Source organism: Sander lucioperca, chromosome 11 (genome assembly GCF_008315115.2).
Source record: "Sander lucioperca isolate FBNREF2018 chromosome 11, SLUC_FBN_1.2, whole genome shotgun sequence".
Taxonomy (NCBI): domain Eukaryota; kingdom Metazoa; phylum Chordata; class Actinopteri; order Perciformes; family Percidae; genus Sander; species Sander lucioperca.
Window position 1 is genome coordinate 34,779,306 of NC_050183.1, and position 21,455 is coordinate 34,800,760.

The 21,455-nt window shown below is 38.4% G+C and overlaps 2 long non-coding RNA genes across 2 annotated transcripts; both read left to right on the forward strand.

Moving 5' to 3' along the window:
• Positions 1–566: 566 nt before the first annotated feature.
• On the forward strand, positions 567–1,248 carry LOC116063359. Its single transcript, XR_004108251.2, has 3 exons — positions 567–708; positions 792–854; positions 1,097–1,248. It is a non-coding gene; the product is annotated as an uncharacterized LOC116063359 (long non-coding RNA).
• Positions 1,249–6,485: 5,237 nt separating this feature from the next.
• LOC116063362 lies at positions 6,486–15,988 on the forward strand. Its single transcript, XR_004108255.1, has 3 exons — positions 6,486–6,497; positions 7,839–7,842; positions 15,913–15,988. It is a non-coding gene; the product is annotated as an uncharacterized LOC116063362 (long non-coding RNA).
• The last annotated feature ends 5,467 nt before the right edge of the window (positions 15,989–21,455 follow it).

Genomic DNA, 21,455 nt, shown 5'->3' on the forward strand with positions numbered 1-21,455 from the left:
GTGTTTGGAAACTATAATTAAGCCAGCAATATTGGAGCATACTGCTCACTTTTTCTTGCCTAAACTTAACCGTTTTTTCTGCCGAAATGACTGGCAGCTCACAGTGCTCTGTACCCGGATCACAGTCACCTATTCTTGGGTAACTGAACCACCAACTACCGCTGACGTGACGGAGCACCAATGCGGAGCACCATGCGGAGCACCATGCGGAGCACCGTAGCCAGTGTCTGTAGCGGCTAAAGACATCTACTAACTGCCGCTGATACGAAGCTCAGTAGCGGCTTAAACAGCTAGCAACTGCCGCTCGTTGTCACGGAGCTCTGTAGACGATGTCATGTGACCAGCTGGCAGTCTCCTAATTTTCGTATGATATCATACTTTTTTGTGTGTGTAAGCCTGTACATTTTGCCCCAATAAAGCCCTGAAATTATCTTTAATGCAAACGCTTAAACCTAGAATAAAGTGCAATATCTAGTTCGCCACTAGGTGGCAGTGCACAATGAAACGTTCTTTTTCTGCTGTTTCCTGGCATTCGTTCTTCTTCTGCTGTTCCTGGCATTCGTTTTTGCCTTAAAAAAAAGCCTGAAAAACGGGAGCTCGAGCGGAAGTAACTATTACAATTAAAATTGATCTAGAAGCTGAAATATATCCTCGAGGTTGAACTACATTGAACATTACACGACATCTGTTGTAAACAAAGTTATCTCGGTGAGTGAAACTATTATTTTGTGTTGATTAGCTTGAAGCTAAAATAGTGAAATGACTAAAAGGTTTACATTTCAACGTTACAGTGGATTTCAGTGGATTAAAAACCAGTCTGGCTATCGACAATAGCAGTGGATGTTACCCCACAGGTACATTTGTTGTATATTCTACTGTTTAGTACAATGAAAAAAATGCATTTTGAAAGGAAATAATTTTGTTTTGAGTCAAGTATGCCAATTTTTAGTTACTATGCTATACTGTACTTTTGTTGGTTCAATTCCATTTTATTGATTTTTATTTTAAGTTGTATTATTGAACACATGGACTTTTAAATGATGAAAAAAGGACATTTAGTTGAACATTAGTTAATTTTCTGCACATTTTTGTGTAGACTGTTTTTTTTTTTTAGGCTTCTCTGGTCCCGGATCCCTGATGTTCTTTCCATTGAGGCTGGATTCTTCTCTGTTCACCCTGGTGCCTGGTTCCTTGGTCCACTGCCTCATCTAACAGCGCTGCAACGGTCACATTGGGTGGTTTGATATGGACGCTAAGGATTGAAGGGGTGTTTGGACAGTTAAAATATTTGAGTGCACTCAAGGGTAACTATTTTTCTTTGGAAAGATTTTCCTTTTGTTTTTTGTTTCATGAGATCTCAAAAATAATTGTGGCCGATTTGTGAATATTAATGGTAGTGATGTTGTGTGAACTGAACTAAATATTGAATTTTGAATAAGAAAATAATTTTAATAAGAACCTCATTCAAACTTTAATCTGTTGTGCTGTGCTTCATTTGGGGTGGAATCTGTGAGTTTTCTGGCCATATGATTAGTACAAAACCAACCTCCTCATCGAATCTAGATTTAGATAACTCCTACAATAGATTCTTAGCCTGCTTATAAGCAGAACTACCACCGTAGGGTTACATGTGCATAACTTTTTTGTACGATATCATACAAACCTGCATGCACGAATGCATTGAACATTTTGCAAATTTTCAATTTGTGCATAAAACCTGAGCAGGGGAAAGAAATTCTAATACTGCAAAGATTTTTTCTTTTTTACGTTTGGCTAAGGTAGAGAAGTTGGTGTATTAACCCTCATGTTGTCCTCGGGTCAAATTTGACTCCACTGAAGAGACGAAAAGACGAAAAGAGTGTGGAGTGGACCTATGAGGAGCAGGGTAACGTTCGTCCATTAAATACATGAAACATACCACATTTCCATCACATTTTCCACATGGTTTTTCATCAGTTGAGGTGGTGCACTTTTAATTGTGCCCTCTTTTTCTGCAATGGTTTAATGGCACTCGCTTGTATACACTAGTTCAGCAGTTTTCAGTGAAATAAAAAGACAGCCACGTTGGATTGTTTAATACATTAATGAGACATTGAGGAGAGAGTTAAAAAAACTTACAAGTGGCCACACTTCCTAACAATTCTGGATTGACTGGTCTGTATTAGTGGTGTGCGATACTGCAATATTTGGTATTGATCCGATAGCAAGTAAATACAGGGCCAGTGTCGCCAATTCCGGTACCGGTGACGATACCGATACTTTTTAATACTTAAGGTGGATGCATCATCAAATTGCTGAATCTGAATGAATTTTTATTTGTTTAATTTTTTTGTAATTTTAACTTTGGATTATTAATTAGCCTACTTAAAACCCAGGACAGAATTTTCATATGCCTGAATACATTTGTTGTGTTACCACTGTATCTTACAGCCTTTTTACAAATTATACAGCTTGCCGTTGTTTCATTTTTGGCCTGAAAATATAGCCACACGGCGCTCCTCTTCTTCTCTGCCGTTCTTCTGCTCGATCTCTGTCCTGCTTGTGTGTGTGTGGTGCTGGCCGCTGCTGGGCCTGGCTGCTTGCTTGCTTGTTCGCCTGGCATCGCTGAGTCACGTGACGGTACAACATCAAATCACAAGAGGGGGGAAGAGGAGCAAAGTGTGCCTTCTCCGCTGCTGTGACAGGAGCAGCACTTTAAAGTAGCGGCACTTACACAGACACACACAGCCAGGTCGCCTTTTTGATGAAACTGCAGCAGTGCATACTGGAGAGAAACTGAAACTAAAGTATCAATCTCATTACACTCGTATTGATCAATGTCAATATCAACGTTGGTATCGTTATTATCGATATTTGGATCGATCTGGCTATCACTAGTCTGTATTTCATTTTATATATATTTTTTTTTTATTATTATTTTTTTATCTTTTGTATGCCTGTTTTTCCTTTTCTGTCTCGTCAAATATTGCTCTATTTGAAGGTCCTTGATTTAAAATTCTGCTAAGATTCAGTTCAGACAGCTGGCATGAATAAATAAACTCAAGTCGGTTTCCTGATTGCCATATGTTAACATACCCCTACAAGCCAATCTTGAAGTAGAGCGTATTTAAAAATGAATAACTGAAACCATACATATTTACCATGATTGGAGATAACTTTTATACTTTGCTAATGCTAAGAGTTAATTAGTTTGTGATAGCTAGAGTGGATCAGAGCAACATGTAGACAGTTAGATTTACATTTTGTTGTATGAAGTTATTTCCACTCAATAATGACATTTTTTTTTTTGTTTGAACCATCCATCACCCCAGCCAACCGCCTTGCGCAGATTTTCGGGGCATTTCGGTCTTTTATACTACTCGCTACCATTGTCGCTCTAAATTCTTCTTCATCTTACAGCGTGGTCGAGCTGCTGCTCTTCTCGGTGCGTCCCATATGGATGCTGAAAGGTGCTTTTTGCGTCGTATCTGACGCTGAGAGCCACTGACCAAGGGTCCATATTTTACGAGTTGGGAGTGAGAACAGGTTGTCTGTGGCACAGCAGCCTTCAGGCTATTACTCAGAACGTGTAACCAATCAGATAGTACTGAGCGGGACATCGTGCAAGAATAAAGAGTGGTGACTAAGAGAGAGGCCAGCTGCATCAGAGCCAAAAGCACATTTTTTAAATTCATTAATTTTATCAGCAAACGGAATAAAAAAAAAAAAAAATTCGGATAATCGTAAAAATGCTTAATATCGCAGCAGATATTGGGCTCGGCTGATATTTGGCCAGGTTGATATCCGGCCAGGCTGATAATCGGTCGATACTTAAAGGGCTAGGTATTGTACAAAAATGTTCGATACTGGTACAGATACGGTGAATTTGATACCGATTCCTTAACGATACTTTTCTCGATACCAATTTCATTAAAATCCATTTTTAACAAAACTAAATTACAACATTATTCACTATGGTACAATTTAGTTTTTTTCAGCTCATTTAAACTATGTGATGCACACTGTAGTAAAGCCTTTCAAACCAATACACGCACTAGCGTAGTGTTTTTCCTGAATGCCTCTTCGACGTGTAGACAGCCAATCACCAGCATTATTAGAACTTGGCAGAAACATGGTGATTGGCTCACTGACGCTGATAAGATTTACTTCATAAGTATTGAAATTTGGTAATGAATGACAAGGCATTTTCGATACTCAATACTATGGGGGAAATTCTGTCGGTGCCCAGAAGTATTGACGTTTGATAACCAGCCCTTATCCTTACCTATAACCTTCCCTTCTCTAAGCTATCATAGCAGGCCAGGCTATCATAACGGAGTTGCAGATTAAGGCTGACAATGTCACAACACATTTCTCTTTCAAAGGGCATTATTGACCCCCTGTTGTCAAGGAGTGCAAAGATTTTCACAGCAGCCCTAAATAAAACATCAAATCTTCCTCTTATGTCTTTTTTGTCTTTAATTATCATAGCCCTATAAAATATAACAAGTTAAATAATAGACTCTTTAGTAAATGATGGGAACACAAATCTTTTGTCTATTGCCTGTAAAATAATATGTGCTGTTATTTTTTGGCTCCTTTACTAACAAATGACAGAGAGTGAGGAGACAATGTGTTCCAAATCAAGAGCCAGGATCACAGCATTGCAGGTAGGCCCACATGTTTAGTGCTTGAACCCAGTGACCCGTCAGGGCAGCCTGAAGTACAACACACAGCAGCTGTATCAGGGAGAGTTGCATTGTTTGACGAGTCTCAGTTAACCTCAATAGCACACACCAGACGCATTATACCGACAGAAGAAGTGGCCAACTAAATACGAGCCGGGGAGTGGATCTGATGAAATTGCTGCTTTTCTGGAGAGTTGATGTGTTGAGACCTGGCTATATAACAAGCTGACACATGTCAACAGCAATGACGACAACGGTGTGCTTACATAAGTGTTCTGATGCAGTGTAGAATGTAACACACACTGGCATTGTATGTTAAGTTGAATACTTTTTGAGATCCATTTAAATCATGCATAGAACGTCAACATAGAACAGAATAGCACTTACCCCTACATTACCGTGTTTTATGTATATTATGTAAATAAAAAAAATTAATGGTAGCACTTTACATTACAGCACAGTAATAAGGTGACAATAGTGGGTTAACAGTGTGATAAAGGGGTAATAATTATGTAATAACATGTAATTACGTAAGTAGTAATAACTAGGTAATGACCTGATAATAACAATATGAATATCTGGGTAATATGTCACTGAAATGTATGTCAAAGGGCAATAATGGCCCAAAATCTAAGGGTAATAATAAGGTAACCAATTTGAAGAGGTAAAACTAATTGGCAAATGAAGGTAATACTTGGTTAACATACTGACAGTAAAATGGGTATACCAGTGCAATATTTGGATTCAGAAATGGTAATATTGTGATAACATGATAATAAATGTGCAATATATGTTGTGTTCACAGTATTATAGGCTTAGCCCCAGATGAATTACAAAATTCTGATTGCTGTTCTATTTTGAACAAGTCCTCCAAACCATACGAAGATATAGGTTGTTTATTCCTAACCTCTAATACTACCCACAGGAGCGTTTTCCATCCTCATATCTAAAAAAAGACAATGTAAGGTTAATGGTGTGAAACAGTCGCAGTTTGGTAAGGTTTAGGCACAAAAACTACTTAGTTAAGGTTAGAAAAACATTGTGGTTTGTGTTCAAAGTAGACATTACTTCGCTTCCGGGTCTTCAATGTTTTCAGGCTAGGGACCCCTTAGCTGAAAGAGAGACCAAGTTGGGACCCCCTACTGTATAAATAGTGCAACCCAGTCTCATGGCAGTTCGTGAAATGGTCACGTTATTTAATCTATTGATTCGTGTACATGGACACGTTTATGTCGTTTTTTCGGGGTGGTGAGCACAAATTTTAATCTAATTTATTTAAATGGGAAGCATCTTTCGTGATCACAGCATGACTACGCTAGGGAGTAGTATGAAAAGCCGAAATTCCGCGCAGGGAGGTTGGTCGGGGTGATAGGTCAAACGATACAGGACTTTCACCCCGGAAACCAGGGATCGTGTCCCGCGTGTGACGATTAATTTCCCCGTTGTTCTTTTCCTAAACACAACCGTCCCAAGACAGCGGCTGTTTCCCGCGTCTGGCAGTTCATTTCCCCGTTGTTCTTTTCCTAAACACAACCGTCCCGTTGTTGTCGCGTGTCCCCCAGAGACCCGGGGGCGTGTCCTGGCGTGTGACGTGTCCTTTCCCTGTTCTTCTTTTCCTAAACCCAACCTCCGTATAGATGCTTCCCATTCCGTGCTGAGGACCACGAAAAAAACAAGATCAACGTGTCCGTGTACACAAATCAATAGATTAAAAATAATGTGACAATTTCACGAACTGCCGTGAGACCGTATTGTATATTGTATACAATTGAGTTGCATATTAAACTGAGCTGAATGGATGAAAATAAATGGTTATTATTTATACATCATGTTTTAACGTTAAACATACATTCGGAAGGCACAGTGAATCGTTAAGCTTAACTGCTATCATAGTGGCTACCAGAGATGGCAAAAGTACTCACTTCCCATACTCAAGTATAAGTACAGATACTTGTGTTAAATGATGAGATGAGATGCAGTGATTTGTAGTCTGAAGATTTCCCCTCTCTGATAAACAGGGCTGTACTTGAAACTTTTTTCCATGTCCCGAAAATAAAATGGGGACGGCGACCCAGACCGGAGGGACCAGATGGACAGTTATCCACTGAGTAAGTACACTAGACAAGTTATGTTTTACATTGGTGTGATTATTTCAGATATACTGAGCAAATTGCTTTTGATTTTATTTTGCAGCCAGCTGTAAGTCATGATTGGTTTTCCGATGTACGAGGCTCTGTGGCGGCATAGCTCTCTCTCTCTCTCGTAGCCCTTTCACGGAGCTCCCGCAGCTCTTCGTTCAATAAACTGTCTGTACACTTACAAAGTTCTCAATGCTTCGGTTAACATGTAGGGACCCTCATTATGCTACCGTTGAAGTTTGGTGATATTTTGAGCCTTTTTAGTGGTACAAAGTAGCAATTTATTTTTACTTTCCCTGTGCCCCGAATACTAGCGTTGTAAGCTAATCAGCAGCATGAAACACATGTCCCAGAGAACGACAGAGTGGGTACACATCTCTTAATAACCCCTAGGTTCGTTTTGCGACGGAATTGTCCTTTAATAAGATTCTGACTGAGTAGCAAGATATGAATTCAATTGTGATTCTGTGAGAATTCACAGATCCACTTTCTCTTATTTAATCTTCCCCTTAACATTTAAATGAATCTACATGTATGTGTGTGTGCTCAAATATGGCTTCTGGAAAGAAAATAAAGGATAAAATTACTAAACAGACATTAATTAAGAAGTTCCCCATCATTTTAGAGTTACTCAGCACATTCGCCAGGAGTCATTGTTGATGCCTAGTATCTCAAACATCTCTCTCAGATAAGGCCAAGGATGATTGGGAATGTCTTGCTGCTTGTCTGCCGAATCCGTCCATACTACTACGTGCTAATGTTACCGCCATCAAGCTGCAATGATTTGCCGTGAATGAATGCTGCCAAATCTGTCGAGTTGTCTTGTAGTGGTGCGTCAAGTACAACTTATATTCCCATCCAATTAGATTGAATTCGGTATTGAAGATGCGAAAAATAATAATGATAACTCTACTGAAATTATTTGAAACGAAAGTAATGAGCCAATTTTGTAAAATGTAAGGAGTAGAAAGTACCAATATTCGTGTTAAAAATGTAAGGAGTAAAAGTAAAAAGTCGGCACAAAAATAAATAGTAAAGTAAAAATATCTGAAAAATCTACTTGAGTACAGTAACAAAGTATTTGTACTTTATTACTTCCCATCTCTGGTGGCTACGTTTCCTATAGTAAGCTTATCTTCAATGTGTAAATAATTTTTTCACAAATAGGCCAATTTATCTTTGCTATTAATATGTTCGATTCATATTAATGTATATTTTCAGACATTTAAAGTTTTGAGTGAAGAAACTTTAAAAAAAAATTAAAAAAAATGTTTTTACATAATTTGGCGGCCCCCATGCACTAACTCTGAGGACCACCTGTTGAAGATCTCTGCCGCAAAGTAAAAAAACCCACACAGTCTAATTTTATTTTCAAACAGGACTCAAACCTCGGTCTCCTGGGTGAAAGTCCTGTGTATTTGACCCAACCGCCACCCCAATCTCCCTCCTTGCATGGAAATTTGGCGCTGTACTTTGTCACCTTACTTTCTGCTTTACCCCTGTCATAATTACTACGGCCGCTAGAGGGCACCAACATTATAAATGTAAATATAGGTTGTAATTGCTGCTTGAACAAACAACTTATGTGGCCGTTTTTCGGGGAGGAATAATTGCAGTATGTGTAGAGACTAGATGCAAATCTCACTGCAATGAGAACTTGATAGAATATTTTTTAAATTGGAGTAAAATGGAGTTAAAGTGTTACATTATGTGTTTGCTACATTATGATAAATATGCTCTCACTTTATGTTATCTGCCTGACATGCAGAATAGCCATAATCCACTCAGTGCAATTCCACATTTTTTTATTTCACTTTTATTGATGTAGATTTTGTATGGCATCTACTCTGTAACTACTTAAGCTTGACTATGCCTCAACATTGGCCTTTATCATTTGATAAATGTTTTTCCCCTGAGTGCACGTTGAGTCCCCTTACAAGAAATCCATGGCTTTTACTAAAAGCCATCGCACCAGGAAGTAATCTCATAATGAATACAACAACAGTTTACACACTGCCTGCCTTTGTGCCCATAATATAAACAATGGGAACTGCAAGCATCCAGGCCACCTCTAATGGAGTACCCAGAGCAAACACATTCATTTAATCACAAGCCTTTCTTTCAAAGCAAACTGGCCAAGCAGCAGAGGATGAGAGGCTAATGACCCATGAGCAATAAGCAAGTGTTAGACTGAATGTACTCTTGCAAAAAAAAAAAAAAAGCTTTTACAGAATAGCGTATCAATATTTTAAAGCAAAGCCTCTATGGCAACCCCCCCCCCAACCCCTCTAACTGGATTAGCTGTGTGATGTGTTCTGACAGTATGTGGTTAGTGATACTCCATTTGCTTTGTCTATCATCTGATTTTCCCATGGTAATCCACAGAGCAGCGTTATATTTCACAATTTGTTTTGCTATCAGGGCTGATTTGTAAATGTGCAAATTCTAATTAGCCGTAGCTACTGTTTCTAATTTATTAAATATTAAATGATTCCTGTGGTGCAGTCTTTCTTCACATCCCCCAGATGAAAGTTTGTGGTATGCAAATTCAATTGCCTTTTAGATGTCAGCAGTTATTTTTTTTAAATGCCCCATTTTGCGAGTGAAGCCATTTTCTCCCTTGTTGTTTGTTTGTCTGTCTGTCGCCGCTCCTTTTTAACTTAATATTTATTCATCTCCAGTTGTGTTTAGGTTTTCAACAAAAGTTACACGTGCTTCGTGTAACTTCATGCTCCGGTACCACTGCTTTGTTTAACTTCATTAGTGTTGTCTGAATAATGTGCTTTGGTCACTTACAACAAAGGATGATTTGCATACTCTCTGAAGTTAACTTGTAGGTTAGGACACAGACAAGTTTTTTTCCCTCACATAGCAATCCTTTTGGTTTTGGAGTCTATAAACCAGGGCCCTGATTCCTGATAACACTTGATCTTAGAAGTTAAGAGTGTTTTTTAAGAACATTTCTATGAGCACTTTTTAAGATAAGATAAGCCTTTATTGTCTTGTATCGGAGAAATTCGTTTTGCGACACATCGCACCAAAACACACAATAAACATACAGTAAACATCCATGAAACATAATCATATATTATCTCATCCAATGCGTTCAATGAACATCTGATGAACCTCACACAAGAGCCCCCTACCTTCCCTCACACTCACAGAAGAGAAGAGAACCCAAAACACACCTTCCCCCTCATATTGCACTTAATTCTGCCCACATTGCACATTTCCCATTAACTCATGCTGTGGTCAATCACTTATGTATTGCACAACGCCCAAATGCACAACACCATATCAAATTAAAAATATTGCACCAGTACCCTATCAGATATTGCACAACCTACAACCATAATGGTAAGTACCACAAATATTACCTATATATCTCTATGGCCGATCCTCAAACACTGGGCCACTGACACCAAAACAATCTCGATTGATAAATAGCACTACAGGTAAGAGGAAAAATACGTCTTTCTGATTTTGGGGTGAACTGTCCCTTTTAATGTTCAGTCAACAGGGAGGAAATAAACATTGATTGATTTAGCTGCTGTTATAGGCAGACGTCCCTTTAAACACAAGTTAAAACTAGAATCAAGCAGTGATGGTCCCTACAAGTTTCATATGCACCACATCAACAATTTTGAATGTCCCTTTGGCATAATGTTTTTTTAAATCTAACTATAAATCGAGGAATCTCTGTGCGTGCTTGTGTGTGTGTGTGCGTGCTTGTGTGTGTGTGTGTGTGTGTGTGTGTGTGTGTGTGTGTGTGTGTGTGTGTCTCCCGCATGCACAGTACATCAGGAGTTGCTACATCCCTAGAAGGCTCATTGATTGCAATTCACCGGCTCTGCCCCGAACCCTGGTCTCTTGGCTGAAAGTCCTGTGTTGTTTGCCCATCCACAACCCCAACCTGCCTCCTTACACATAGATTTTCAGTCTAGTCTAGACTACTCTTTACCATTGTCGCTCATCATACTACGTAATCTTCATAGATGAGCCGCAGCTGCGCCGCACCTGATTGAATCGCACTTATAGTTAGATAAAGTTTGGCCCGTTCTGAACAGCTCCAAACGGGACGTGCACTAGTTATTTTAATTTTGAAGAAATAATATGAAATATATTGTATTGTATTATATATATATATATATATATATGCGCAGATTGTGATCTTATCTCTTGTGCATGTGTACATGCATGCAGATGTGTATCTAGATAAGTCTGATAAATCTATATATGAGGAAAATGCACCTGTCTGTAAAGTGATCTGCAGTTGTGTTTACATATGTATTATGGTCCTTCAACATTCAGGTTCATAATTGTATTTAGAGGTTGTACCAGAATAGGTTTACATGGTTTAATTTTCAAAAAACACCATATTTTTGTTGTACTGCACATTGCTGCAGCTCCTCTTTTCACCCTGTGTGTTGGGCTCTCTGTTTTAGCTACAGAGTGAGGCATCACACTTCTGTTCCATCTTTGCTGGGAGTAGAGGAAAACTAGCCATTAAGAAGCAGAGTATGAGGATGTGCTACGCTAGCAGCTAGGTGAGCATTATGACGTGTGTTACAAAGTGACGCACGTTTGTCACAGAAGTAAAGGCTGGACTACAATAGAGCTGTTTGGAGCAGTTTGTGAACAGTGTTTTCTGTTGGAGATGGTAAGTCCCTTTGGGGTGGACTTTGGGCTGTTTCACTTTGTAAACCTATTACATACACAAAAAAGATATATAACACAATAAAGGAAAGGGGAAAAGCCAAAAAAGCATAATATGAGCAGTGCACTTTAAGTAGAATGCTATGCAGGTATCTATGTACATACTTAAACATAATAAGGAAATAACAAAAAAAGAAGATATGGAAACTACAAAAAGAACATCAGGAAAGTGGCATTTTCAGCTAGAAGAGACATAAGAGGGAAATCATGACAGGACAGGCAGATTATGATTATTAATTATGCAAATAAAATGTGTAATGGATGTTTTTGAATCTGTCTTAGTTCATTTTTATTTTTCTAATGTTTTATTTAAATATCATTATGCATCTTACAGCACATAACAGAGGGCAAAAATTCCTAAAAACAATAAAAACACATATGGTTACTGCAGCAGGTCCAGGAGCTTCTTTAGATGCTCGTAGCTTTCTATGAGTAGTAGTAGCTTTTCTACAATATACTCTACAATCCTTTCTTAAGTCACAATGCTTTTAGAAATTTGGACGGTAAGTATTGTAAAACCATGACAATCTAGTTGCCTTTCTATTCACTCCTCTTGCTTCTTAGTGATTGTTGTCACTTTGTGACAGTTTTCCTGCTGCACTCTCAGCTTTATGTGATTTGAAATGTGTTTGAATGCCACTTGTATCCAACTGCTAGACATTTATTGAACGCCCACTTATCTTCACACTAATTAAGTTTTTAGAAACACATCCATCAAGCCATTGAGGCAGTTAATTTACTATTGCAGTGTGAATCTGAAATTCTCAGGATGATGCACATTGTGCTGGCTTCTTCCACAGTCTGGCTTAAAGATTATAATAAAACCATTGTAGCTAAATATCTTTCTTACTGACCTATTGTAGATAGCCTATATTGTAAATATCGTTAATAAAAATGAATCTGCATTAAAACAATGTAGGGTGTTTTTTTATGGTTAAAAGATCTTACATTTTCAGTTAACATTCAAAAAAAGAACAACTCTGTTTACAAAAAAAACATTGCATGGACTTCAAATATACCAGCAGTAGTTAGCAACCAAGCAAAAATTTTAAGTCATTACCACAATTTCTGCCATTCCTAACTACGCCTCCCTTTATTTCAGCTCCTCTCTGTCTCTGTTCTGCCTTCCCGTCTGCATAATAAACCTCCACCCAATTTGTCATGAAATCCCTCATTTGCTGGATACTCAGAAAGGCAGATTATGCTTATTTTTCATTTGGACAGTGGGAGATGGAGCCAGGTGTTTGGCAGCAGCAGAGTGTTCAGGTGTAACTGTGCCGGTGACGGGACATGACGAGCAGCCGCAGATGAAGGATGAGGCGTGGAGGATTTTGGGAAGAGGGGCACCCCTCGACCTGCTCCCTCAAGAATACCCCCACTGATTGGGAGCAGGTAAAACTTACTTTTGAATCACTTCTTGCTAGAATCAGCTCCTATTTCTTAATTAGCCAGTTGAAGCCATATTGGAAATAACAGCTGTTAATTTGGGAGAATAGAGAAGGGATTCTGCTTTGCTCGACAAGATGAATTCATGCCTCTTCAGACAATAGTGCCCTGATATAACAAGTCTATTAAATCAGTCGGCTTCGGCTGTAGTCGAATTATGTGAACAAAGTGGTTGGGTTTCACGAGTGTAATTTCTATTATAAGGACGTGATTACAGAGCTTGAATACAAACATATATATATATATATATATATATATATAATGGACCTCCTCCTGCATAGTGATCTACTTTGTAAGGTGTGTTATAGGGATCGACCGATACTGGTTTTTCATGGCCGATACCAATACCGATTATTAGTAGTTAATACAACCCACAACCGATATTTGTAACTGATATGCATTTACAATGAAAATGGCATTTTTTAAATCAAAATTAAGATTTTAGAATGTTACAAACTCCAACAAAAGTTCAATGTAATACCCAGTAAAAGATAGTCAGATAGTGTCGCACTTTTTAATTCATTAACTTTATCGGTTATCAGGCAAATGAAATGATACAGATAATCTGCAAACTGCCAAAAAACGGGCCGATAATCGGCGAGGGCCGATAATCGTTCTATCCGTATTGATTCAGTCAACTTTCTGCTTCATAAATATGTGTATATGTTACCATAAATACCATAAATATTGCCATACAGTAAACTATTTTGCTGTCGCGTAATATTCTAAATTTACCTCTAACCATAGTTGTGTTTTTGGAATTAAACACAGTAATACAATATCATGAACAATCAAACACTTTCTCGTACAACTAGTAGTTTTATTGTACAGTAGTAATTGTAAAACAATATTCCAGAGAACGGTGAACTCTGTACACGTGTTAGTAACACAAACCACGAAAACAAATGCAACAGATCAACGGAAGTTCTCCAGGCCTCTAGGGGGAGCGCTAAGTGGAAAAGCTTAACTTTCGACGAGACAGAGAGACAGACAGACAGAGAGAGAGAGAGAGAGAGAGAGAGAGAGAGAGAGAGAGAGAGAGAGAGAGAGAGAGAGAGAGAGAGAGGTTTGTTTTGGAAACGGGAAGAAAAGTGTAGTACAGAGGTGACATAAAAAGGTGCATATTCATTTTTACGTTGTCCATTAATACCTGACAATGGATACCTTATCGGGCATTAACTCTTACATAACATTGTGTTTTACATATATATATATATATATATATATATATATATATATATATATATATATATGCCACACTATATATATATATCATATCATTTGCACTACATGTCCAAGTACATGTTCACTCTCCTCAGTCCAGTAGGCTTTTGTTTGTGTATGGAATAGTGTATGTATTTCAATTAAAGAAAATGTTTTCACAAAAAATCGAGGTATTATGGGTAAATACTCAGCGGCTTCTTCTCCCAAGCTCTGTAGTGTGTTAACATACAAATTAGTTTTCACTTTACTTTTAAAGGGGAGTGACTTTAGCATTTCTGTATTTCCTTCTATGTTTGACATCAAAATCCCTGGGCTTGACTTTTCTAGCAAGTCAAATAACTAGCCATGCCTGCAAGCAGGCTCATCTGAGCACACAGCCCCCATCATGTAAGCCCCTGAATTGAAATATCCTCTGCTTGAAATATTGACTTCAATATCTCATTTGAAAAATTAATGTAACCTTTTGATGTTAAATCCATACTCAATTTTGCAGAATGTTATAGAAATATGCAGAAAGGGGATAGGAGGCATTATTATGTTTTTTTCCTGCAGAGAAATTACATTTTACGGTTGTAACACCAACCTCCCCTGTGTTCTTTTTAGTCCACGAGGGAAAAAAGACGGGGCCATTAAGGCAAAATGAAAAGAGCTATTGATTGGGCTCATATGCCTTTTCTATTTGCCTCATTTCCTAAATGCATGATAATAAGGGCCAGCCACTGAAACTAACAATACTCTTTAATGAATCAAACTCTAAAGAATTAACCTACAGTACGTTTGCATAATGATTCACAGATGTTTCCATCAATGGTTGATATGCATTTGTTTTGTTGTTTTGTGGATTCATATTCCATTTACCAATTACACACTCATCTCCTTATATCATTATGATGCAATCAAGACATTATTTGATGATTTCTGTTCTGAGAAATGGGTTTCTTGTTATCAGAGATGTCTGGTGTGACATTTTTAAAAGCTATCATATTAGAATAATGTCACAGTTGATGTATTGGAGATAATAATAGTCAAATAGGGAATAGTAGGGTATAACAAGTATGGAAAAACATGCTTTTAGCTAATGGAGTCTTTTTAATGGAGATATTGGCATTAGAGCATCACAAAGAGGGAGAGGGAGAAATGAAAATGAAATCCACAGTTTGCTAATAGAGAGGGTGAGGAGTGCCTTGCTAATATAGCAATTAGCAAAGTGTGTCAAAAAAGGTGGCACTCATGTTGCCATGTCATCAGCCCATTTTTTATCATTACTTCATGTCACAATCGCACACAAACTCCTTTAAAGAACAGATTTCTACAAAAGGACAACCATATCCCTTGAGGTTTTGGCCACAATGGGTGCAGTGTTTTCATGAGTAAGCCCCTCAAAATGCTTGTATTTCAATAACTAAATATAACTATAATATCACAATATATTGTAAATACTATATGGTTATGATGTGGCTAACCCCATCTTATTTTCTGCTTTCATAATTTCATATGATTTAAAAAACATATATTATATTACTTGTCTCCTCATTGTTTCCGTTTGCTCAACCAGCTTCTTTTAACATGCAGTTGTGTGATGGTTTTAGCATGAAAAGGAAGTGCAGTGAGTTGCGCTAATGTTTCTGGTACACTTAAAACTGGAGAAATATAATAACTAAATATATCATGTTATATTGCTCAAATAGTATAGCATTTCTAGCACTTAATGGTCGGTTAAGGAGATATTTTCCTGATTTAAATCCAGCTCTGTGTCATGACATTGTGGGCAGTGTGTTAAGGATGAACAGTGTTTGGAATCCCTCTGCCCACATAAAGATGACACAGAGCTGGTTAAAAATCCGCAAAGCATTCCCTTATCATAGCACTGCGCCAATAGAGGAGAAGAGAACATTCAAAAAACCTTTGCAAATGTTTTGTAAGATATGAAATGCATTTAGCATGTTTGTAAGGCATTAAGGATACACACAAACCATTTGGTAAGCAACACTGAATGCAAACAAAATCATGTTTTTTTAGAATGAAAACACTGCAGGGTAACTTGAATTATCTTTCATAAGTTAATCCTGGCCTAATTAATTATAGTTGTTGTTCTCTTTAAAGTATTTACCCAGCTACTTGGACAGATATTTGCACCTTATATTCTTTAGTATGATGAAGTGGCGCATGTTTGTCCTAGTTTATGTTGCTGATAAACTCTTCTTTGGCTACAACAGAAGCATGTCAAATTGCTATGAGTCTCCTTATCAGCGACGTTTGCTCATACACTTGATGCTAGGTAACTTATTTCCTTCTGGGCAAATTATATATTATGTGTCGAACCAGCATATCTAAACATTAAAGCAAAACAGGGTTATATCACAGACCTCACTCCTTTTATCCAAAATACGGTAACATTGTTAAATAAGATGTTAATTGTAGTGTCTTTACTCTCCAGAATTGTATCGTCTGATTTGCTTTGGCTGTTTGGCCGTGCATTACCTCAGGCTATGTATTTGCATAATGAGCATTTGGAGTTGGAGCAGTGTATTGTTATTGTCATTCTCAGTCTTTCAGTAACAAAACTGCAATGTTTGCATGGCATTTTAAGTAAAATGCAACTCTTTAAACATCACTAAGATACCTGAGCTCAGGATAAAGGTATATGCAAATAATCAGCTGATACCATTGTTTGCCATTTATGACTCCCTAAGTCTTCTTTGTGCAGTGGTTTTGTTAAATATTGTTATTTGTAAGTACTTCCATGACCTCATCATTGAAAATGATGCTTCTTCGTGACGTGGTATATACAGCATGTGGCACTCTTGGCCTTTCGAAGCCAGTGACAAATCCATGGCCACAGTGTCACCCCTGGTGAGACACCCAGGAGGATGTCATTCAACACTGGAAGCAGTGCCACTGTGGCCCCTTTGGCACACGCTCCGTTCTAAATTAAATGCATCACTGTCACAATCTGAAAACATCAGTAGATTTCAGAGAAAAAGTGCCAGCTATAAGGTGGCTTTTAGTGGGCCATTACAAGGCTGTGCCTGCAACAGCAGCTTCATAGCAGGACAGTTTACCCTGCTGCTCTCTTTCGCTGTCTCAGCTTAACTCCATCCTCTATCCGGGGACAGTCACCTGCAGAGGGGCAGATGGTCTCATTTCTCCCACTGGGACTGTCTCTCTCTTACGTGCAGCAGTGTTGCAGTGCTTTCTTCTGCAACATCTTTTCCGGAAGTATTCATAGCATTGGTAATACTTGTTGTAGAATTAATTTTACTTACAATTTTGATGCTGTTTGCTTTATGAATTTGTGTGGATACAATCTTTATCTACGTTTGAGTTGGACTGATTAGTGTGATCGCTGACCTACGCAAGCCCGTTGTCTCATTAATTTTGTAGTCGTGTCCCACCCGTTACTATACACCAACAATACAAGTTCCTACTTTTACACCTGCCTACTCAGATTGATATACAGCAGGGATACTTTGTCTTTTAACTTGTCTACAAGGGACATTTTATTTTGTAGGTTTGCATCTGCTGCTTGTGTAGTTAGTCTTGCATTGCCAGACTTATCTCCACAGCGCTATGGTGTAAGGTCTGGCTACACGACAGGTTCTGGGATAGGAGGAAAAAATGCTCTGGGTTGTTTGCATTTTGTCTTTGGCGGCACTAAGTTCTGAATGCAGCGACGGTGCCTCTGCAAAATAGTCTCGGCTCAACTTCTTTCAGTGGAACATTTGCACCCTGCAAAAGAAAAACCATCCCACATCAAATATTACATTAAAAGTTAACTGTTCACACAATACAGTAAAGTAAGCTATTTAAATTAGCTGGATACATGTCTACATAATTTGCTCTTACCAGTGTGTATCGCCGTGTCCCGTGTGTACTTCATAGTACAACCATACCAATCCCTGCTAATTGGTCCTGAAACATTCAATTTAGATAACAAATGTGTCTTCTTTGAAACATATTCTTTGTAAATCTTTACAATCATTCCCTGAAAGAACCAATAAGGCCTGTCTTATTGCATGATCCAAATTTTCATCAAAACTTGCTATTTTCAGCGTGTAATGTTTGCTTGCAAGCTCGGATGCTGTTCTTGTGAAGTGACAAAGCTGGACATCCGGCGCTTCACTGTAGGAGTATCACAATTTCAATTTTAAATCGAAAATCGATCGAAATGAGCTTTGGATTTCGACTAGGGCTGTAAATCGATATGAAACCGAAATCGCAACACTCAGATCCACGAACCTGTGTCGCGGAGTGAGAAGGCAGAATCGCGACACACCCCTTCCAACTCCCAAAGTTATACTTCCGTCCAGATCCAATGCTACCACATCTTTAAATTACTATTAGTATTAGTCGTTTTGGTGCCTTATCCCCCTTTTGTCAGGTAAATTTAGCTAACTGTAAAGACGGCTAAACGCGAAGGCCCCCCCCCCCCTTCGCGATTTAACGTAACGTTACGAATGGCCGCTGTTCTGACTCGGGTGCCTGGGTCTGTTTCCCGACGATTCAGTAAACTGCTGTTAGCAGCCTTAGCACCGGAGTTAAGTGCTGATCGGGTTTGGATTGCTGTAATGATAGTGGCTGGCTGCTAGCTGGCTGGGGGCTGACTGTGAATGTGTCCCCAGGCCGGGGCTGTTGTCAGCTCTCATCCCGACTGAAGCCTTGCAGCGCCGGGAGAGTGAGGCAGACAGACAGTGGTGTGCTATCTGGCTAAATTACCATTAGATTAGTCGTCTACAACGTTACTGATGAATTCGTGGGTTAGCCCAGAGTTGTTAACCGTGGTCAAAACAATCATACTAAAAATAACTGAGCGTGTTGAACGATGTCGTAATCTTATGTTACCCACCAAGAATTAGCTAACATTATAGACCAAGCATTAGCATTAGCTACTTGTTAACCAGCACCTTTATAGTAGGCTAACCTTAAAGCAACACCAAAGCACTTTTCCTCTTCAGTCCCCCTACAGGTTGGAAGCAGAATTGTCCATTACCGTTACCATTACCATTATTTTTATGTCTCATTTTTGGAATCATTATTTTAAGGTACAAGAAGAAGAATCTATGGTGTTGGATTGATCGATATTGAAATCAATTAATATCAATAAATAAGGTCTCTGTTGTATTATTGTGTTGCAAAGTGGCATGTGGCAGAAAAAAGTTGTATTACGTTTACTGAGTATAACCTTTTCTCTTTCTAAACATTAATTGTCCACTTTCACAAATGCAAGTCCTCATGCTTGTGTAAGGTATTATTTTCTTGCATACACAGTGGCCGCTTTGCCTCGCATGTCCCACATCTCAACACCTCATTAATATTACATGAACTTGTTAGTGTCTTCTACCTCTTCTTTACCCTTCCAACCTCCCCGCCCCCCACCCAACCTCAACGGCTGTCAGGTAGCCAGAGGGAACATCTAAAAGTAAACTTGCATCTCCTGTTTTTACCAGACTTGCAGACATGGGATAGGCTCGTACTCATCCAAGGATTGTCCTCCACTGTCTCTTACTTCCAAAAAAAAATCATTATAGGGAAATGTCAAAAGAAATGAGATTAGTTTTCACTTCTTCCCTCTCCGCTGTGGCAAATACATTTTATGTGTGATTTTCACCCAAATAAGATGGGGGTACAGATGAGTAGGTTCTTGACAGTTATGAATGAGGAGCGTACTATGAAGGTAATGACGGATGGAGGAGCAAGTGCAAGTTTCAAAAAGCTTTTGAATGAATCATTAGCAACTGTGTTGTGGGTCCAACACTCAATCACTTGACCTCTTATTACCTCGGAAGCATTCCTTTAAATATATTTATAAAATGTTCAGTGGTTGGAAGTCAACATTGAACTGGTGTCCATATGCAGAGCCACTCCCTCATTACAGCAGGCAGTCAGGGCAGCAGTGCAGCAGCATATATAGGCTGTGGTAATGAAGACCCCACAGAGGCCAAGGGAAAAGGCTACAATGGAGAGGGAAAACAGGTGGAGTGCTCTAGGAAGAAAGGTCAATACTGGAAGTGGAATAATAAAACAAAGTGTTATAATTTAAAAATGCATCTGCAGAACAACTTTCCCATATCAGAAAAAGCTGTAATTATGCCTGTATTTATACCTAAACATTAGCATGCATCTGAGTGTGTGTGAGTGTGTGTGTGTCTATGCCTGATTTGAATAAGATAGATGCAGACATTGGCCAAGCAATAACCAATGCATAAACAATGTATCGACATCATGAGTATAGCACAAAGTAAGAAAAATCTAAAAAGCTATAATTTGAATTGACTTGTCAGCATTAGGTGCAGCCTTGACTACAGTTGGCAGGTGAAAGAAACACTGTGCTTTGTAGATGTCGTTTTTAACCTCTCTTTGACTACCAGTGAAACTGTTTTCAGTGTAGCTATTTAGCATAAGAAAATGCTGTTCAAAATTGTTTAATTGTTTAAATTGTTTAAATTTCTTTGAAAATATATTAAAGTTCTGTGTCTGTGTCTATCTCCCTCCATCTACTTGAAAATCCAGTATTCATACACAGCCCTGGCTCTGTAAATGAGAAACATACAAAGTGGCTCGGACTGAGCCCCACAACACTATTCCGTTTGTGTTTGGGAACAGAACAGGACAGGGGAAAAGCCATGGCTGTATAAAGAGAGAGGCAGTGGGAGTGAGAAGGACGGTAAAATCTGGCACATGCTAACGTACTGAAGGAGCACTGATGGGATGGGGTTATTTGTTTGGGTGTTGAGTTTAAATATTAACAATCTTCCTCCAGAATCATGAACTGAAAAAAGCAGTATGTGCAATGCATTTATGATTAAAGTAGGGCTATAATTAATTATCATTATTGCTTAATCTTCTGATTTATTTTCTCGATTAATCGTTTCGACTGTAAGATGTGACGTCTTGCTTTGTTTGACCAACAGTGCAAAACGCACATATAATTCAGTTTGCTTTCACATAAAACAGAAAATCTTCACAAATGAGCTGGAAGTTGGAAGCAAAGAATAATTCTTGCATTTCTTTTATCGATCAATCAATTGACTAATCCACTAATCGTTGCAGCTCTAGAACAAAAGGTCAGAATCTTATCAAAAAGAAAAAAAACAATTTTATGCTGTTTGGTCAAGATGTTATTGAATAAAAGAATTGACACACTTAGTTGTTTGAAAAAAAAATCACAATGATGGCCTAATGGTTGCATTCTGAAAAGCAATGAATAAAGCAATTATTATGTAATTGCCATAATCCCGCAAACCCATTATGTTCTTTGCATATT